This window comes from Myotis lucifugus, unplaced genomic scaffold (assembly GCF_000147115.1).
Source record: "Myotis lucifugus unplaced genomic scaffold, Myoluc2.0 scaffold_293, whole genome shotgun sequence".
NCBI lineage: Eukaryota > Metazoa > Chordata > Mammalia > Chiroptera > Vespertilionidae > Myotis > Myotis lucifugus.
The window spans coordinates 1,344,513-1,364,836 of record NW_005871341.1 but is presented as its reverse complement, the minus strand read 5'-3'; the positions used below and the strand labels follow the sequence as shown (position 1 = coordinate 1,364,836).

Sequence of the window (20,324 nt, the reverse complement as noted above, 5' to 3'; positions counted from 1 at the left end):
CTGGGCTGGCCTTGGTGAGACTGGCTGCGGTATAGTTTTGGGTACAGTTCCAAGTTTCCCGTCCCCCAGTTACCGGATTACTGGTTTGGTAGCATATCCATAGGGGAAGCGTGGGTTCTGAAGTTTTGGGTTCCCAAAGGGGAATGCCAGCCAAGGGAGGCTGACATTCACCTTGCCCCTGGGCTCCTGGAGGAGTTATGAGTGGGATGGCAGCCAGCAAAGGCCTTTGGAGAGAGTCACATAGAAAGCAGCCTGAGACATTGGGAAGGGTGCGGGTCTCATTGAGGAATAGTAGAGTATGTTGAATAAGTCGGAGCCAAGAAGATAGGACTTCTACCCGGGGGGAGTCAGGCAGCTTCCCTTTAAGTGACTGTTCGGCCTGTAGGATGCTGTTGGAGACCTGCATTTGGGCCTCCTGGGCCAAGACATATTCCCGGGAGGTATAGATGGTCCCTGAAGGGGTAGAGCTCCAATCATTCCAGTGTACCGTTCCCATAACACCCGTAACCCATCTCCGGTCACAGAGATCCCAGACCCTGATGTTGAAGGTCCCATCCTTCCAGAAAAAGGGCCAAGTCCAGACCTCATCATAGGCATCATGAGTGACCAAGCCTCTCCAGCGGCAACCCCCATAGGTGTCGACATCTTGATTACACCTCTCTGGGTCCCGCTGGTTGTAAGCAAAACAGAAATAGGGTCGCACCCAGTTGGACACTGACTGGAGGTTGACAGCCATCAGGATCTCCATCTGGCATCTGACCAGAGGGCAGTCCTGAGATCCTACCTGCCGGGTGACTTGTTTGTCATCCTGGTAGTAGGTTTCACGGACCTTGAACCTCCATACAGAAGCGGGTGGGGGTGGGTGTAGGCTGCTCAGGGCCGGGAGGAGAAGGAGGAGGGGGAGGGCGAATAAGGTGGACCCTGGTGGGGCCCAGCACCTCACATTTATAGAAGTCATGCTGCTCCGGGGTCCTCTTGACCCTAGAGATGTGGTGCCACGACGGATCGCCAAGCAATTTGGCCACGGTGAGGGTAGTAAGGATCATACTGTGAGGTCCTGTCCACTGAGGCTCCAAGGCTTTTGGATTTAGATTCTTAAGGAGGACCAAGTCACCAGGGTGAAGCGCTGGTCCTAGAGAACCTTGGTCGGTTGGTTCTGGCTTGGGCAGAAACCTGTCTATGTGTTCTTGGAGCAGCTGCCTGAGTAGGGACAAATATGGAAGATAAGGACCCAAGGGAGGAGGATCAATAGGGAGACAGTGGTTAAGCAAGAAGGGTCTCCCATATAGAATCTCAAAAGGACTTAAGAAGGTAGGGCTCCATGGTGTAGCCCGGATCTGGTCAGAGCCATGGGCAGGATGTCTGGCCAGGAGCTGCAAATTTCTAGAGAGAGTTTAGTTAGATGGTCTTTAAGGAGTCCATTAATTCTCTCGATCTTACCTGATGATTGTGGTCGGTAGGGTATGTATAGTTTCCAGAAGATGCCAAGAGAGGTGGAACCCTGCTGGATGACCCTTGATATAAAAGCTGGGCCGTTGTCTGATTGGATGGAGGTGGGGAGGCCAAACCTTGGGATTATGTGTGTTATTAGGGTCTCAGCCACCACTTTAGCAATTTCCTTGCCGGTGGGAAAGGCCTCCACCCACTCTGTCAGGGTGTCTACCATGGTAAGCAGATACCTGGTCTTTTTTGGGGAGGCATATGGGTGACGTCTACCTGCCAGTCCTGCCCTGGAAGGTGTTCCCTCATTTGATGGGTGGGAAAGTTGTGGCATAACCCTCCCTGGGGTGAGACAGCCGCACACGTGGGGCAGGAGGAGCAGGTACTTGTGATCACCTCCCGCAGTGTGGGCGAGGTGAAGAGGGGTTCGAGGAACCTCCAAAGTGCCAGTGGTCCAATATTCAAAGACCGGTGGATCTGTTGGGCAATGGTCCTTGTCTGGACCCGAGGAAGGGCGATTTGATGTTTATAAAGATCCATCCCTCAGGACCAAGAGAGCCTCCCACTGCAGGAATTTGTTTTTTTCTTCTTCTGTGTATTGAGGAGTAACGGAGAGAAGGGAAAGGAACAGGGATGGGGCTGGGGACCCTTCACCCTGAGTTAAGCCTCTGGTTACTGCGTCTGCTTGGGCATTTCCCTGCGTAACCAGCGCAGAGTCTGTCTGATGGCCTCAGCTGCGCATGATGGCTACCTGGGAGGGAAGCTGTAAGGTATCCAGTAAGCGTGTTATGAGTCTAGCATTGATAATAGGTGAGCCTTTATTAGAGAGGAAGCCCCTTTCCTTCCAGATAACCGTGTGGCAATGGGCTATCAGAAAGGAATACTTGGAGTCTATATATATGTTTACCCTCTTCCCTTTGGCCAGGTGTGGGAGCGGGTCAGTGAGATGAGCTCGGTCTTTTGAGAGGTGGTACCCTCTGGGAGTTGGGCCGCCTCCAGGATCCACTCGGGTGTCACTACCGCATAGAAGGCTTTCCGACCTCCCTGTTGGTCCAGGCAGGAGCTTCCATCCACAAACAGAGTTAAGTCAGGATTGGAGAGAGGAGAATCTGAGAGTCCTGCCCAAGGCTGAGTGAGAGCCTCGATGACCTTGGGGCAAGAATGCGTTGCCGCAGGTAGGGTGGAGGCAGCAGGAAGGAGAGTGGCTGGCTTTAGAGCTGGGGACTGGGTCAGGGACATGTCAGGATTTTCGAGGAACAGAAGTTGGTGTTCCTGCATGCGACAGGGGAGAGGAGAGATAAGGATCAGTGGGACAGAAGATCCTGTAGTCCAGGGGTCCTCAAACTATGGCCCATGGGCCACATGCAAATATAAATATTGTATTTATTCCCGTTTTGTTATTTTACTTCAAAATAAGATATGTGCAGTGTGCATAGGAATTTGTTCATAGTTTTTTTTAAACTATAGTCCGGCCCTCCAATGGTCTGAGGGACAGTGAACTGGCCCCCGGTTTTAAAAGTTTGAGGACCTTTGCTCTTGATGATATACAAACTTCTCAAATCATTCTGAAGAGTCTATGTCAACCTCCAAAATCTTCTATGGATGTTAAAGCTCAACCTGTAATACATCATGAGGCAGCAAACTCAATTCCAGATTGTTGTGAAGTTCAGCATCAACTCTTGCCTATTGGTGTTAAAGGTGTGGACCTGGGTAATTTGATAATGAAAGGGCAGAGCAGGACTGACTCCATTTTGTACTGCATCCTCCATCTTGTGTAACTATGTCCCCGACATGACCTCTTTCTGAAAAAACCCACAGAATGTGTCAGTTACCCAGCCCACCCTTAAATCAGCCAATGGGAATGCAAGGGGAATAACCTAAAGCCAAAGGTATGCTAACCACATCCTGTCTTTGTGTAACTGGACCCTAGCCCTCACCCAACCAATCGGAATCAGCCAACTCAGAATCACCCCACGACCTGACCCTAAGCCCTATAAACTTGCTGTACTTCTGGGACTGGGGGCTCTTTCGCATCCTGCCATTGCGTCGGTAGAGGCGGAGAGACTGAGCTTGAGCTTGAATAAAGGCTCTTTGCTTTTGCATTGGACTCGGCTCCCTGGTGGTCTTTGGGGATCTTGAAATCTGTGCATAATATTTGGGGGCTCGTCCGGGATCGCCAAGACCCACGAGGAACTCCGACCCAGAGAGCCTGACTGACCGCGGTAGGTGTCTGTGTGTTTGTGTGTTTCTGTCACTCTAGTTTGAGCTCATCTCTAGTATTCTGGTTGTGCCCGACATGGTCTACGTGGACGCACTGGAGGACCACGGGCAGGAGGACTCGGAAGATGTTCTGATCCTCTTTTCTGGAGGGACATGGATTCCCCTCACAAATCTGAGGTGAGGCGGATTGCTCCCGCAGTTCGGCGTGAGGCCATCCTCTAGCTTTTGGTTTTGCTTCCACGGAGTTGGAAGACTGTTCTTTGGGGCCCTTTGTTTGTGTTTGTGTTTCTCTGTTTTATTCCATGTACTTACTGGACGGACATTATGGGACAGACTCAGACTACTCCTTTAAGTATTATGATTGATCATTTCAAAGAGATTAGGGGGAGAGCCAACGAGCTCAGTGTGGAGGTCTGGAAGGTCCAGTGCCAGACTTTTTGTTCCAGCAAGTGGCCCACTTTCAATGTCGGATGGCCGCCAGACAGAACTTTCGACCTCCCTACCATCGGTTGTGTCAGAGACGTCATCTCCTAGCCCAAGAAGGGTCATCCTGATCAATTCCCTTACATTATTACTTGGCAGGACCTTGTGGAGGACCCACCCTCTTGGCTTAAGTCCTTCCTGGCCCCACGCCCTCCAGAGCCAAGACCTATTCTTGCTTTGCAGGGGATGGAGAAGGAGGAGGAGGAGAAGGTCACCCACCCATCAGCACCCCTCTACCCTGTCTTGCAGAGGGGAACTGAAGAAGAACTAATTCTCCTCCCCCATATCAGTCCCCCAGAGTGCCGGAGGGACCCAGCCACCCTCCATCCAGGGAAGCAGACGCTGCTCTGAGCGGAGGGTGGAGGAGTTCCAGTGGGAAGCCCACCCTATACCAGACAAGGGCTCAGAGAGAGCAGTCTGCCTCCATCTCCGACTCCACTATTAAGACCCTACCCCTGCGAGCCACCGGTCACCCGGATGAGGGGGGCAATCAGCCCCATCACTACTGGCCTTTCGCCACTAGTGACCTCTATAATTGGAAAGCTCAGAATCCTAAGTTCTCTGAAAAGCCGGCAGGGGTAATTGATTTACTAGACTCTGTTCTTTTCACCCATCAGCCTTCCTGGGACGACTGCCAGCAGCTTTTGCAGGTCCTATTCACCACCGAGGAGAGGGAGAGGATCCTCAATGAGGCCGGAAAGTTAGTCTTGGGCATGGACGGGAATCCTACCACCAACCAGGCTCAGATACCTCCTTTCCTCTAACTAGGCCTGAATGGGATATCAACATGGCAGAAGGTAAGGAGAGGCTCCGGGTCTACCACCAGACTCTAATGGGAGGGTCTTCGGATGGCTGCTAGGAAGCCGACTAATTTGGCTAAGGTAGGAAATGTACAGCAGGAGAAGGATGAATCTCCAGCGGCCTTCCTAGAGCGGGTCATAGAGGCGTTCTGTACCTATACCCCCATGGACCCAGAGGCTCCCGAGAGCAAGGCGGCTGTTATCATGGCCTTTGTAAACCAATCTGCTGCAGACATTCGGAGAAAACTGCAGAAGATAGACTAGGGGAGAAAAGTCTGCAGGACTTGGTGTACAACAACCGGGAGCCCCCCTGAAGATAAACAGGCTTGCGCCGTGGCGGCTGCCAGCAGTAAGCAAACCCGAGACCTGGCCAGGATTCTGCTGGCTACCACGGCGGACTCTCCTGAGGAACAGGACCGTCTCCTCCGACCACTTGCGACTGACTGGAAAAGAGGTAAGGAGACTGCCAGGGAAGGGAGGTGGAGGCTGCAGAAGTATCAGTGTGCTTACTGCAAGGAGATAGGGCATTGGGCCCGATAATGTCCAAAGAAGGCCAGCAGGAAGTGAAGCAAGACTGATTGAGTGAAAATCTTAGAGCTGGATGAACTGAGCGATTAGGGGAGTCGGGGTTCAGACCCCCTCCCCGAGCCCAGGGTAACTCTTAAAGTGGAGGGGACCCTTATTGACTTCCTTGTCGACACCAGAGCGCAATATTCGGTCCTTTGCACACCTCAGGGGAAGCTAGCAAACAAGAAGTCCTGGGTACAGGGGCAACTGGTATGAGCCAGTATTTATGGACTACCCGAAGAACGGTAGATCTATGAATGGGCCGGGTATCCCACTCCTTTATGGTGATACCAGAATGCCCCTACCCACTATTAGGACAGGACTTACTGACCAAGATTGGAGCTCAGATAATTTTCATTCAAGGGGGGCCTCAGGTCACCGACGGCAAAGGCCACCCCATCCAGGTCCTGACTCTGAGACTGGAGGATGAGTACCGCCTCCACCAGAAAGTGTCCCCAATAGAGAACAACATGGACAGATGGCTACAAGAATTTCCCATAGCTTGGGCAGAGACGGGGCGGGGGGGGTTGGACTAGCCACTCACAGGACCCCAATCCTAGTAGAGCTAAAACCAGGAGAAGGCCCAGTAAGGATGAAGCAGTATCCTATGTCTCAGGAAGCCCAGAAGGGAATCCAGCCTCACATCCATAGGCTGCGAAGCCTAGGGGTACTAGTTCCCTGCCAGTCTGCCTGGAATACTGCCCTCCTGCCAGTCAGGAAGCCTCACATGAATGACTACCGACCAGAACAGGAGCTCCTGGAAGTAAATAAGAGTCATTGATATACACCCAACTGTTCCCAACCCATATACTCTCTTGAGCTCCTTGGCACTCTCTAGAGCAGGGGTGGGCAAACTTTTTGACTCGAGGGCCACAATAGGTTCTTAAACTGGACCAGAGGGCCAGAACAAAAGCATGGATGGAGTGTTTGTGTGAACTAATATAAATTCAAAGTAAACATCATTACATAAAAGGGTGCGGTCTTTTTTTTTTTAGTTTTATTCATTTCAAACGGGCCAGATTCGGCCCGCGGGCCATAGTTTGCCCACAGCTGCTCTAGAGTCTGGTATACCGTATTAGATTTAACAGATGCATTCTTCAGTCTGCTGCTGGCGCCCCAAAGCCAACCTTTATTTGCCTTCGAATGGCACGACCCGGAGAAGGGCTACAGTGGACAATTAACCTGGACACGGTTGCCTCAGGGGTTCAAGAATTCGCCCACCATCTTTGACGAGGCGCTACATGAGGACCTGGGTGAGTACAGGAGGGAGTACCCCGGCCTCACTCTCCTCCAGAACGTAGATGACATCCTGATTGCTGCCGAAACAGCCGAGGACTCTGAGCGGGGGACCCGGGATCCGCTGGCCACCTTGGGGGCCTTAGGGAAACGGGCATCTGCAAAGAGAGGGTAAGTTACCTGGATACATCCTAGAGTGCGGACAGCGACCGTTATCAGATGCCAGAAAAGAAACTGTCCTGAAAATCCCTACTCCCACCTCCCGAAGGCAAGTAAGGGAATTCCTAGGATTGGCCGGCTACTACTGCCTCTGGATACTGAGTTTTGCTGAGATCACCAGGCCCCAAATGAAGCTACCAAAGAGGGGAGGGCGTTTGAATGGACTGAGAAAGAAGAGGCTGCCTTTAACCAGTTAAAGATAGCCCTCCTAGCTGCTCCATCCCTGGGCCTGCCAGACACTACAAAGCCCTTTCATCTCTTTGTAGACGAACACAGAGGAATAGCGAAGGGGGTTTTAACTCAAGCCTTGGGCCCCTGGACCCGCCCAGTAGCTTACCTGTCTAAGAAGCTAGATCCAGTAGCTGCCGGCTGGCCGCCGTGCCTAAGAATTATTGCGGCAACAGCAATCTTAATCAAGGACGCCGACAAACTGACCCTGGGGCAGGAAATCTGGATCACAACCCCGCATGCCATTGAGGGATTCCTGAAACAGCCTCCTGATAGATGGATGAGCAACGCACGTATGACCCATTATCAGAGCCTTCTGCTCAACCCTCCTAGAGTGCGGTTCCACCCCAGTGTGGCCCTTAACCCCGCCACTTTGCTGCCCGACCCTGACCTAGATGCCCCACTGCATGACTGTGCTGGAATCATAGAGCAAGTACATGGATTCCGGAAGGACTTGACTGACCGGCCTCTCCCAGATGCTGAGGCCACTTGGTTCACGAATGGGAGCAGCTTTATACAGGATGGGCACAGGTACGTGGGTGCAGCGGTGGTCACTGAAATGGACACCGTATGGGCAGAAGCTCTACCCTACGGAACGTCAGCCCAGCGAGTGAGCTTGCTGCCCTCACTAAGGCGCTGACGCTGGGAGCTGGAAAACGGCTCAACATCTACACAGATAGCCGTTATGGGTTTGCCACTACTCATGTTCATGGGGCAATCTATCAGGAGAGGGGGTTACTGACGGCAGAGGGACGGACTATAAAAAATAAGCAGGAGATACTCAACCTGCTTACAGCCTTATGGCTTCCTGCCAAGTTAGCCATAATCCACTGCCAAGGGCACCAGAGACTGATGACCCGGTACCAAGAGGTAACCAAAAGGCTGACCAGGCAGCCAAGGCAGTGGCCTTTACTTCGGTCCCCACCATGGCCCTACAACTACCAGACGCGGGGGACCCAGTTTTACCAGACCAGCCCAGATACTCCCAGGAGGCGTTGCAGCGGATCAGGAAACTTCCCCTAGCCCAGGAGATAAAGGGATGGTGGTATACACCAGACAAGGAGCTCATACTGCCAGACCGGCTCGGAGTCCCAGTGTTAGAACGCATGCTCCAGTCCACCCACCTGGGGTCCCGGCAATTAAAGAACTTAATCCAGCATGCCGCAATCAAGATTCACCAGCAAAACTCCAAAATAAATCTAGTTGTATCCACCTGTAAGACCTGCCAACTTACAAACGCGAGGGCCGGGTCAAATGAAAAAGGAACCAGGCTCAGAGGAACCAAGCCGAGAGCTCAATGGGAGATCGACTTCACCAAAGTCAAGCCAGGGAAGTATGGTTATAAATATCTTAGTGTTTATAGACACCTTTTCTGGATGGGTAGAGGCATACCCAACCAAGCATGAAACAGCTCAGATGATAGCCAAGAAACTGCTAGAAGACATCCTACCCAGGTATGGATTTCCTGCTATGATAGGATCAGACAATGGGCCAGCTTTTATTTCACAGGTAACACAGGCAGTAGCCAAGGCTATAAGGGCAGATTGGAAATTGCATTGTGCCTATAGGCCCCAAAGTTCAGGGCAGGTAGAAAGGATGAATAGAACCCTAAAAGAGACCCTTACTAAATTAACCATGGAGACTGGCGGGGACTGGGTGGCTCTCCTACCATATGCCCTTTACCGAGTGAGGAACTCCCCTTACACCCTGGGCTTTACTCCCTATGAGATCGTGTTTGGCAGGCCACGCCCTATCATTCCTAACCTTAAAGCTGAGCTTCTCGCTGAATTTGAAAATCAGATATCTTTTCTCTTAAGAGGACTGCAGAGGGCGCACGAGGATATTTGGCCGTGCCTCCGTGCCATTTACGAGGCTGGCCGGACCGACGCCTCATCAGTACAGACCGGGAGACTGGGTTTTTGTAAAAAGCCAGCGCCGGGAGACCCTCGAGCCATGTTGGAAGGGTCCCTACGTGGTAGTGCTGACTACACCCACCGCTCTCAAGGTAGACGGCGTCGCGACCTGGATCCATCACACACACGTCCGCCCAGCTGATCCCTCTGCAGTCCGGAAGGACCTCATCACACAATGGAACCTCAATCACAATCAGCACAACCCGGTCAAGGTCAAGCTCAAGCTACGGCGCATTCGACCCGCCTGATGTCGGTAACTCTGTTGACTCTCTTCACTGTCACCTACACTGCCAGGAGTCCCCACGCCCCTTGCAATCTTACCTGGCAGATCATAGACACCAGCTCAGGAACTATACTTAATCAGACTTTCCAGATTCATCCCAAGGACACATGATTCCCGGAGATCCGGGTAGACCTCCATAGCCTCTTTTCTGGTAGACTGCCCATGGAATATGAACCATTCATCTGCAAGCAAAACCATTTTTATGTTTTCCCCTGCCACTTGCAGACCCAAACACGGGGTCGCGCTCGCAAACCATGTGGGGATGCGGCACACTACTTCTGCGCCTCCTGGTCGTGTGTCTCGACTGGACACATCTGGTGGACTCCCCCGAAAACCGGTGATCTAATCACTGTAAAGCGGCCAGTTGCCCAACTTTGCGGCTAATAGAGTCTCTCTAACCCCGTGAGTATTTCCTTCACACAACAGGGAAAGAAAGCAACGGGATGGGAAGCTGGAAAAACCTGGGGAATTAGACTATATGACAAAGTAAGGCTTGCTGCCCAAGACCAGGGAACACGATTCACCCTCCGGGTGCAGGTAGCCCAGCAGGCCCCAGTAGGGGTGGGGCCTAACGGGGTATTAGCACCTCGAACTACCCCCACCCGGGCATCCCCGCCCAAGAGCCCCAGGGCCCCGACCTCACAGCCCTCTGCCTTCCCCGCCCCAATCCGCACCTCAACATCTGACACAGACCCCCCTATGGAGCATGATCATAGGAGCATATCATGTTTTGAACTCTTCCCGACCCGACCTGACCGAGTCCTGTTGACTCTGTCTAGATGTCCGGCCACCATATTACGAAGGTATTGCTATTAGGGGAAATTATACAACGGCCTCCAGTTCCTGCTCCTGCAGTTGGCAGCAGGCCACTGAAAGACTAACCCTCCAGGCAGTAATAGGGCAAGGTACTTGCATAGGCCGAGTGCCCCCTGAACAATCACATCTTTGTAATAACACTCTATCAGTCCCTAGTGGTACAGCTTACCTGCTTCCCCCCGAAAATGCATGGTGGGCCTGTTCCAGCGGCATTGCTCCCTGCTTCCACTCCTAAATCCTCAACTCCTCAAGAGAAGACTTTTGCATACTTGTCCAGCTAATCCCCAAGCTATTATACCATTGGAGGGAGGAAATGCTTAGCAGGTTAGGTTCTGCTAACCCCCAAAGTAGAAGAGAACCTGTTACAGCCCTAACTCTTGCCGCACTCTTAGGGCTGGGACTAGCAGGGGCAGGAACTGGGATATCCTCGCTAGTCGTACAAGACAAGAACTATAGAACCCTAAGAGCAGCCATTGACCTAGACATAGAAAGAATTTACAAATCTATTACCCATCTGCAAGAATCCCTTACTTCCGTATCTGAAGTAGTACTCCAGAACAGAAGAGGATTGGACTTACTGTTCATGCAGCAAGGGGGCCTATGTGCAGCCCTACTGGAGTAGTGTTGCTTTTATGTTGACCATTCGGGAGTTGTTAAAGAATCCATGGCCCTCATAAGAGAGGGACTGCAGAAACGAAAGTTAGAGAAGGAGCAGTCTCAGTCTTGGTATGAATCTTTATTTAACTGGTCCCTGTGGTTAACCACTCTTATTTCCGCCTTCTCCGGACCCCTTGTAATCCTACTAATGCTGTTGACCTTCGGCCCTTGCATTATCAACAGACTAGTCCAATTTGTCAGAGCGCATAGGGGAGGTTCAGTTGATGGTTCTGCGTGCCCAGTACAGACCTCTAGTAGTGGAATGCGAGGTAGAAATGCGGTCCGTCCCATGATTGGGCCTGTAAGTTTCAAGACAAGGGGGGAATGAAAGGGAAGAGCAGGACTGACTCCATTTTGTACTTCGTCCTCGGTCTTGTGTAACTATGTCCCCGACATGACCTCTTTCTGAAAAAAACCCACAGAATATGTCAGTTACCCAGCCCACCCTTAAATCAGCCAATGGGAATGCAAGGGGAATAACATAAATCCAAAGGTATGCTATCAGCATCCTGTCTTTGTATAACTGGACCCTAGCACTCACCCAACCAATTGGAATCAGCCAACTCAGTGGTCAGAGCATCACCCCACCACCCGACCCCAAGCCCTATAATCTTGCTGTATTTCTGGGAATGGGGGCTCTTTTGCATCCTGCCGCTGCGTCGGTAGAGGCGGAGAGACCAAGCTCTAGCTTGAATAAAGGCTCTTTGCTTTTGCATTGGACTCGGCTCCCTGGTGGTCTTTGGGGATCTTGAAACCTGTGCTTAACAATAACTTCAGAGGCCCCTAAGAAGATTGCAACATCTGCTACTAGCAAGGTCTCAGCTCATCATGCAAAGGCTACCAAAGAAGAAAAACCTACATCCCAGCAGGAGTCCCCAACTCCGACTGCTTCGAAGGCTGCTGCCACAGCCCTGTAGCAGACTGCATCTCCTCCAAAGCACCTTGTGGTGATGTTTCCACAGCAAGAGCCTATTCAGGCTGACGGGCCAACCATTCCACCTGTGGACATGGGACTAACCATCTCTCCTGAAAACACTTTGGGGGCTGCTGCTACAGCCCTGAAGCAGACTGCAGCTCCTCCACTAAACCTGGAGTGACATTTACACTTAAAGAGCCTGTTCAGGCTCAGCAGCCACACCTTTCCACCCTAGGGACTGGAAGTCCCCGTCATTCCAGAACCTACTTTAAGGCTGATGCTACAGCCCTGCAGCAGAATGCAGCTCCTCCACTATACCCTGGGGTGATAGTGCCACCTTCAGAGCCTAATCAGGCTCAGCAGCCAACCTTTCCACCATTGGAAGTGGAAGCCCCCGTCATTTCAGAACTTACTTTGGAGGCTGGTGCTACAGCCCTGCAGCAGACTGCAGCTCCTGCAAAGCACCCTGAGGTAGCACTTCCACTGCCAGAGACTGTTCAGGCTCAGCAACCAACCTTCACACCATTTGACCTGGAGCTCACCATCACTCCAGAACCGACTTTGGAGGCTGATGCTACAGCCCTGAAGCAGACTACAGCTCCTCCAAAGCACCCTGAAGTGACACTTCAACATCCAGAACTTATTCAGGTTCAGCAGCCAACTTTTTCTGAAGTCACAGCCATAGTTCTGTCGTTTGACCTGGAAATTACAATAACTCAGCCACCAGAGTCATCAGAGAAAATTCCTCCAATGTCTGAACAGAGTGCCACCATGAACATACTGAAAGGGCCACGGCTATGCCCTCCATCTTGCCCCGTATCCTCCATGTTGGGGCAGCAGCCATGTACTCAGGATAGTACCTTCTTCCCGGAAGCCCAAGCCTCTGCCAGCCACATCCAGGATTTCTTCAAACTAACCAATGACAATCAAGGGAAGTGCACGCCATAGAGATGACCACATCCTGTGTAATGAGACACCGACTTGCGCCTGGCCAATCGGCAGGACCCACAGTCCCCTTTCCTACCCTGAATCCACCCCCCTATAAAACTCCTCTTCACACCGGACTAGGCCTCACTCTACAACCTGCTGCTGTGTCAGTAAAGAGGGTAGGGGAGCCAGACCTGGGTCTGTGATTATAAAAGACTCTCTGCTTTTGCATCGGACTCGGCTGGCCCCCTGGTGTGGTCTTTCGGGGATCCTGGAATCTGGGCATAACACATATGTGAGCTCTGTTCCTGAAATAATGGGACACTGTCATGTATTGGTTTTGGCTCAAAGCAGAGGCTCAACAGAGTGCCAGTACCAGAGCCCAGCACCTATAATGGCACCTTCACCATCTTGTAAGAATTGCCTTTCCTCATTTGCTCTCTGCACCCTGGCTGACATGGCAGCCTTTTCCTTGAGGTCATCTCCCCCAAACCATGTTGAATGACTTTGTTTTTATCTTTGTTTGACAATTATTCCTTATCTGTATTCTCCTTAATACTATTGTTCCCCCTTAACCAGTCTTTTGCTTGCAAATTGCCCATATTATTTTTCCATATTTTTAGTCCTAGCATTTCATTCCTTAACCTCTACTGTCCTCCCGCTTTTGCTCTTTACAGCAACATGGCCCTCTCCCAGACTCATTGGTGGTGATACAACAAAGTGGTTAAGAGTAGAGATTCTACTGCCAGAGTGACTGGGTTTGAACCCAGTATGCCATTTATTAGTGTTGAGACTCAGTTTCCATACCTGTAAAATGAAGATTATTTACCATTACATAGATTTGTTGTGAGTTTTAGAAGAATATATGTATATATATATATATTTATATAAAAATGATGGGTGGTGTCTGTCACATACAGACGAACGTTGATGAAGCAGAAAGAAGTCAGTCCTACAGGGATTGTCTTGGCAAAGGCTGTGCCCTCCCCAAAGCTATTTCCTGTAACGGCGGAGTTTGAGGCAGGAACCCACCCTCGGAGCATGGAGGCAGATGTTTCTAAAGTGTGCAGCATCAGCATGGGGTGAACCTGAGTGGGGCGACTGAAAGGCTTAGAAAAGACAGACAAGAGAATGAAAGCCGGGTCTCGGTGGGACGCTGCTTCTCTGAGAGACAGCAACCACTCCCACAGCCATGCCTTTATATTAGAGCAGGTGCTAGGAGGCAAAGTAAGGGCGTGACCAGGATGTTTACAAACATTCTTCTGGGTTTCAATCCTACTCAACTTCATGCACCTGAACTCTATCAAGCCCACATCACTCAGGCACATGGGGCCACATGTTCGGACCATAAGTTCAAGCTTACAACTATAGCTGTTGGCTATAATTGTGCTGGGAGGGCCCTGCCCTCCAAGCTGGGACTTGCATGTGGCAGTAAGAGGACTGTGCCCTCTCATCACTCCAAGGCTTGAACCTGTCCAAAACACTGTGGCGGCTCCCCACAATAAAGTTTTAATTCTGTTTCTTTGTTACTAATGTTGGGGCCCCACCCCATAACAAACAAAGGAAAATTTCCCCATCGAATTTCTGAATAGTATTACTCCTTGGGGAATGCCGTGTCATAAATTAAAATTGAAAGTGGATGCAATCATCATACTATTGACTAATCTCAATAGTAACTGGGGTCTTTGTAATGGTACCAGATTTATTATCAAAAGATTACAACCTAACATTATCAAAGCTGAAGTATTAACAGGATCTGCAGAGGGAGAGGCTGTTCTGATTCCAAGAATAAATTTGTCCCCATCTGACACTGGCCTCCCATTTAAATTGATTTGACGACTTTTTCCCGTGATGCCAGCATTTGTGATGACTATTAATAAATCACAACGACAAACTCTATACAGAGTTGGCATGTTCCTACCTGAACCTTCTTTTGCACATGGTCAGTTATATGTAGCTTTCTCTCGAGTTTGTAGAGCATGTGATGTTACAGTTAAAGTTCTAAGTACTTCATCACAAAAGATATTAGTCAAGCACTCTGAAAGTGTTTTCTCTCTTAATGTGGTGTACAGGGAGATATTAGAATAAGTTTAATCACTTTATCAGTCATTGTTTTCATCACTGTTGTTTTCATATCATGTTTTTGTCGTTTTTATATCATGCCTCCGTTGTTATATCCTTTTGTTTCTGTTTATTTATTAATAAATTTATATATTATTTTCATATACATGTTACTAATTTCCTTTCATCTCTCACACTTCTATTATAGAGAAAGGGCAAATAGCACTATTAAAATATCTCTGCTAATTAATTCCCTTTTTAAAAAAATATATGGTATTTTTTACAGAGAGGAAGGGAGAGGGATAGATAGGTAGAAACATCGATGAGAGAGAAACATCAATCAGCTGCCTCCTGCACTCTCTCCACTGGGGATGTACCTGCAACCAAGGTACCAGCCCTTGACCGGAATCCAATCCGGGACCCTTGAGTTCACTCAGCCAAACTGGTTAGGGCAATTAATTCCCTTTTAATGTGCACGAATTTCATGCACTGTGCTACTAGTGTATATATATAGTACATATACAAGTTCCTAACATATGTCTGTTTGGCTATTATTATTTGCTTCCTCAGTTATATCTAGAACTTATCTTTGCCCCCTGGCTTTCTACATAAATAATCCATTTTGTTCCCAGGCCAGGTCTAAGTACTATGGGAGCCACAGAAGTATGACTTTGTCTGTGGAACATGACAGTGGTAGTTGGGAAGAAAGGGAATATGCATAAAAAAAGGAGGTGACATATAATGAAGTACTAAAAGAGATACAGGCCAGAGGTGCTACTGCCAGAGTCTATTTATTGTCTTCACTAGCTGAGTATAGACAGAGACCCCTAAAAGTTAGTAACCTTTGAAGCCCTAGCAAAGGTCAGGGCTGTGCATCACCCAGTTAATCTAGATAATGGTAGCTGAAGCATCATCCCCACCTTAGTTCACTTAATTCCTTAGATACTTATGTAAATCCTTGTTGATTAGTTATTTTGCTTATTTCTGGAAATTGTCTGCCTATGAACTAATCTGTGTGTCATTGAAATCTCTTACCTAAGGGCCACTCAAGCTCAATAAAAAGTTGGAGGGGCCTGAGCATCAGAGGAAGTCCTTCTGGACTTGCCCACCTGGTCCCCCAATATTTCAAAATTATCTTGTGTCATTTCTCTCTCATTTGTGTGCGGCTCCTCTTTTCAGATCCCAAACCCTAATCCACGCGGAACGTGGAAGGAAACACACACGACATGCTATAATTCAGCAGAATCTGTAGTTACTAGGGTATGGAATTCAGGGAATGCTGCATAGATAAGCCAGAACTTTAGCTGGGACTAAAGGGTGGCTATAGTTTGATAAAATAGTGAGTACAGTCTAGGGCAGTGGTGGGCAAACTCATTAGTCAACAGAGCCAAATATCAACAGTGCAACGATAGAAATTTCTTTTGAGAGCCAAATTTTTTAAACTTAAACTATATAGGTAGGTACATTGTTATTAACTTAATTAGGGTAGGTACATTGTTATTAACTTAATAAAGGCTTCAGAAGAGCCACACTCAAGAGGCCAAAGAGCTGCATGTGGCTCGTGAGCCGCAGTTTGCCGACCACTGGTCTAGGGCAAAGGCATGGCTACAAGAATGATCAGGATTAGCGAAAAAAAAAATAAATAAAATAAATAAATAAATAAAAAATATCTGACCTTCTCCACTAAAAAAAAAAAAAAAAAAGAATGATCAGGACTTAATAGACCAGTTTGGTTATAAAGAATTGGTTTAGGAAGCAGTGAAAAATATGATTATGAAAAACCTTGACTATCGGCTCTAGAGGTTTTGAAGTTACACTGAGATAAGGAGACCCACTGAAAGTTTTCAAGTGAGAAAGACACATGAGTAAAATAAGAAGATTATTTTAGATTCCATAAGTAGAGCAAGTAGAATACTCTAGGAGTCCAGTGAGAAGGCGCTCAATCAGAGTGGTTGTGATAGGAGTAGAAAGAAAATCCTCAGAATACTATAAATGAAGAACTGACAAGCTTTAGTAACTGGAGTGATGGATGGGATGTACAGGAAAAAGAAAGATCAAATATGAGCTTCGAAAATTTCTCTCGTGGATGATGATGAGAATGATGGTGGTATGACAGGTGGACATACAGCAATTGGGAAAGAGAGCCAATTTGAGGAGGTGAGCTCAGTTTTGGCATCTTTCATTGGTGAGCATAAGCAACAAGAAGGCTTCTGCTTGAGTGGAGATGTCCACTAGGCAGAGGGGCAGACAGATAACTGACTTTTTCTGACCTTCCTGAAAAGTATGTAAACTGAATAGGAATGTTGTTGATGAGGGAAGAGGACAAAGCTAAAGATTCAAAGTCATCACAGAATTCGTGTTTGAAACTGAACCTCAGGAATTTAACAGATTCTTTTAAACACATGTAATTCATGGACACATTCTCACTATTTGTGGGTTTTTAAAAAAAATACATTTTTATTGATTTCAGAGAGGAAGGGAGAGGGAGAGAGAGAATGATGAGATCAATGATGAGAATCATTGATCTGCTGCTTACTGCACGCCCCCTTACTAGGGATGGAGCCACACCCAGGCATGTGCGTTTGACCAGAATTGAACCTGGGACCCTTCAGTCTGCAGGCGGAAGCTCTATCCAATGAACCAAACCAACTGGAGCTCACATTATATCTTTATTAATTGTGCAAACTGGGAAGCTTTTTTTTTGCATTTGAATATCACTAGCTGAGTATAGACAGATGATTGTTTTACCTATTCTGTTCATTTCTTACCTATTCAATGATATTAACTGTGTTTCTTCACAGAAACTTGCAAGGAAACCCTATTTCTTTTTCTTTTTCTTTCTTTTACAATTTATTTTTTTAAATCAATTGGTTATGCTTGTCTTTTTTCTTTTAATATATTTTATTGTTTTTTTACAGAGAGGAAGGAATAGGGATAGAGAGTTAGAAACATCGATCAGCTGCCTCCTGCACACTCCCTACTGGGGATGTGCCCGCAACCAAGGTACATGCCCTTGACCAGAATCGAACCTGGGACCTTTGAGTCCACAGGCCGATGCTCTATCCACTGAGCCAAACCGGTTAGGCGGAAACGCTATTTCTTACATTGGTACAGATACATGGAAGTCATACCATTTGGTTGAGAAACTGTGAGTATATTCTCTCCAAAAATGAATTTAAAAACTAACTGCATTGTGAGATCCTTCTTGGTCCAGAATTTTGAGGTCAATAGCTCTGAGAAAAGGTATTTCCCTCTTTGTATCCCAAATCAATGTCTATTGATTGCAGTTTTTTTATTTAAAAAATTAAATTTGGTAGACCCCCTTTATAATCAGAGTCAATTTAAATTTATTTTCCACTATAACAAGTAATACATGATTATTTTTCAATATATAAAAATGAAATAGCATGTATAGTGAAAACCCTGCTTGTGCCCTCATCCGCACCCTAACGTTACTGCTACTCTGTTTACTATATATTTTTACAGACCTTTTCCACGCATTTGCCTACATACATATTTACAGATAGCAAAATAGGTATGTTATGTGATTTTCATATCTTTTTTTTGCATAAATGGTAACATCCTACTACTTGATTCTTTCACCTCATAACATATCTTACATGTGTTTCCTTCTTGATACAGAGAGGGTTACCCAATTCATTTAAATTATTCCATAATATTCCATAGTTTAATAATCCCCCTATTAATAGCTGTTTAGATTATGTCCAGTTTTCTTGTTACATGTACTTGATGCAACATAAATTCTTTTTTTAAAATTTATTTTTCCATATTATATATTCATTTCAGAGAGGAAGGGAGAGGAGAGAGAGTGAGAAACATCAATGATGAGAGTGAACCATTGATTGGCTGCCTCCTGCACACCCCCTACTGGGGATCGAGCCAGCAACCTGGGCATGTGCCCCGACTGGAATCAAACCTGGAACCTTTCAGTCTGCAGGCTGATGCTCTATCCACTGAGCCAAACCAGCTAGGGCACAACATACATTCTTGTACATGCATCTTTGGGATCATGTGCAGGTATTTATGTAGAATAGATACTTAGAAATGGAATTGTTGGGGTGAAACTATATTGATACAACATTTAATTGCTCTCCAAGAAATTATGCCAAATTACACTCCAATCAGTGGGCAACGACAGTATTTGTTTTCTTCTATCCTTCCACCACTAGATAGTCTCCATTTTTTTGGCTGATCTAAAGGGTGAATAAAGGCGGTCCCACCTAACTTTGAGTTTATCTCATTACTTGTGAATTCAGATACCTTTATATATTTATTGAACATTTATTTATCTAAAATATTTTTTAATTGACTTCAGAAAGGAAGAAGGAGAGAGAGAAATAGAATGCTGAGAGAGAATCGGCTGCCTCCTGCATACCCCACACTGGGGATTGAACCTGAAACCTGGACATGTAGAGGAAGGGAGTGGGCGAGAGAGAAACATCAATGATGCGAGAGAATCACTGATCGGCTGCCTCTTGCACACCCCTACTGAGGATCGAGCCCACAACCTGGGCAAGTACCCTTGGCCGGAATCAAACATGAACCCTTCAGTCCACAGGCCGACGCTCTATCCACTGAGTCAAACCAGCCAGGGCAGAAGCTTATTTTCTTGAGTACTATGTTTTTAAAAGATTTATATGTTAAAATATATATGAAAATGAAATCTATTATAAAATGAAGATTTCAAATATTTTATTTTTCTATTATTATTCCTTTTTAATCCTCACCAGAGAATATTTTCCCATTGATTTTTAGAGAGAGTGTAAGAGAGAGGTGAAGACAGAAATATCGATGTGAGAGAGACACATGGATTGGTTGCTTCCTGCATGAGTCCCGACCAGGGCTTGGGCAGAAGAGCCTGCAACCAGTACTTGCACTTGACCGGACTGACCCCAGGGCCCTTTGGTCTATAGAGGGACATTCTATCCACTGAGCCAAACCAGCTAGTGCCAAAATGATTTGTAAAAAAAGATTACTGATAGGCCAGCCAGCATGGCTCAGTGGTTGAGTGTCAACCTATGAACCAGGAGGTCATGGTGGGAATCTGTGCAGAAGGAAACCAATCAATGATTCTCATTATTGATCTCTCTCTCTCTCTCTCTCTCTCTCTCTCTCCCTTCCTCTGTAAAGTCAATAAAAAATATTTTTAGCCGAAACCGGTTTGGCTCAGTGGATAGAGCGTCGGCCTGCGGAATGAAGGGTCCCGGGTTCGATTCCGGTCAGGGGCATGTACCTGGATTGCGGGCACATCCCCAGTAGGAGATGTGCAGGAGGCGGCTGATCAATGTTTCTGTCTCATCGATGTTTCTACCTCTCTATCCCTCTCCCTTCCTCGCCGTAAAAGATCAATGAAATATATTTTAAAAATATTTTTAAATTAAAGCAATAAAAATATTGATACTACTTCTCTTTTTTATATTTTTATTTAATCCTTGCCTGAAGATATTTTTTCCATTAATGTATTTTAGAGAGAGTGGAAAGAGGGAAAGAGAGAGAGATAGAAAGACATGAGAAAGAGATATCGATTGACTGCCTCT

General features: G+C 47.4%; 1 pseudogene; it reads left to right on the top strand.

The window, feature by feature from the left end:
- The first annotated feature begins 3,736 nt into the window (after positions 1–3,736).
- Positions 3,737–7,833, top strand: LOC111828182 (annotated as a pseudogene).
- Positions 7,834–20,324: the final 12,491 nt, after the last annotated feature.